The sequence below is a fragment of the Chelon labrosus genome (genome assembly GCF_963514085.1).
Source record: "Chelon labrosus genome assembly, chromosome: 12".
Classification (NCBI taxonomy): domain Eukaryota; kingdom Metazoa; phylum Chordata; class Actinopteri; order Mugiliformes; family Mugilidae; genus Chelon; species Chelon labrosus.
Window position 1 is genome coordinate 7915292 of NC_140345.1, and position 1739 is coordinate 7917030.

Sequence of the window (1739 nt, forward strand, 5' to 3'; positions counted from 1 at the left end):
CCACCACCTGCAGGAGTGGAAGAAGAATTGTGTGTTAGTGGACATGAAATCCCTCCCGGGAAAAATGCTCTTTAAACAGCTTATCTTCAGTTTGAACTGTCATACTTCCATGAAGAGGAAACACCTGTAATTTGACAGCATGTGCAATCCACTTACATACTCGGCTAAGAAGATGTTCACTGTCATATCACAGGCAGCTCAGTCCCATGCATACTGCCTGTCCAATAATAAAAAACAGCACACAACTCTGTTCGTGTCTCCAGTGAAATGTCTGCCGTTTAGAAGTGACAGGATCCAGCCTTGAAGAGATCTCCAGAGGCAGTTCAAAGAAAACATCACTATTGGCACACAAGTTGTCACACATTCACGCCTACACATCTACATTTCACATACACATACATACACACTGTATAAACAAAATCTAAAACAAAAACGCACAGTACTAGAAATACTTAGTTGTAAGAACAAAGACAAAAGCCTTGAATACATATGTACATAATCATATACCATACAGCCCCCACTATACACCACACTTTATGTGGTGTTTTCTATAACCTAACCTCCATCCCCACCTTCAAACAGACTCACAAACACAAAAAAAGAACACAAAGAGAGCTCAGCTGAGCTCCAGCGGTGCTAAGCAACCCTCTCCAGGAGTGTCAAATCCTCACTCTGACTGACAATATGACAAGGCAGAGTGAAAGGATGGAGAGATTCAGGGAGGGGTGAAGACAGAAGAGTATTGTGTGCCAGACAGGCAGGGAGGTTGGGGGTCGGGTGACGTTGGGAATGGAGCAGTCGTCGTACATGGCTGTTGACCTGGGAATGTTTCAAACGTCTGGTTCACTGGTCTGAGCTTTAGACAGGTTTGACGGACAGCTGAAACCCTTGGTTCAGGACCTTCGCTTGACCCTTGCTGCTACAAACAGGGGTTTAAGGGAGTCCTCAGAGGCTGACCTTAGACCCTGACGAGTTCATGTGGGGGTGAACATGAACTGAAATGTTAGTGTATACACTTGTGCATACATCAAAGCTGACGTGGCTTGTCGGTCACTTTGTTGAACATTCCCCCACCTTCCATGCTCTTTTTTTTTTTCGCTTTAAGATTTTCATGTTATCTGTTTTCCCCAGTGACCTTTCCAACATTTGTTTGGCTTTGATGTTGAAGATACATCCAAAAAATAAATAAAAAAATTCAGCCCTGCGCTTTGAATCCCTCTTCCCACCTTATAAACCAACCACTCTTCCCTTTTCCTCTGTTTTTTTTTTTCATTCTCTGTACAATTACTGACCTTCCTTTCTTCCTGTTTGGCTTGTCTCTCGTTTGAAGGGAGGGCAAACGTGTGCGTCAACATGTTTGTAATACTAATAGCACACACCATACTGTGCAGATGGCTGTGTTGCTCTCATTATGGTTACCGCAGCTCAAAGTGAACAGAGGCAGGGCTTATGCAAGGCCATCTGTATGTGTGACACAACATAGAATAACAGGCACGTAGTGGGCGTAATTTACCCTATTATTGTTTTCACCCCTGGTTTAATGGGCTATGTTGTCGTAAAGTTGCCAAAAAATAATTACTGCACCACCGAGTTCAAAGTTCTGTGCTGTCGTCAAATTTGTGCACATGTATAAAATGGGTATTCTGACCTCTCTGCTGTCACACAGTTGTGCAGCGCAGTACTTAATTTTGCTGGCTGTTTGCTACTGTACTCTCTTTGCTTCCCACACCCGTGGTCTC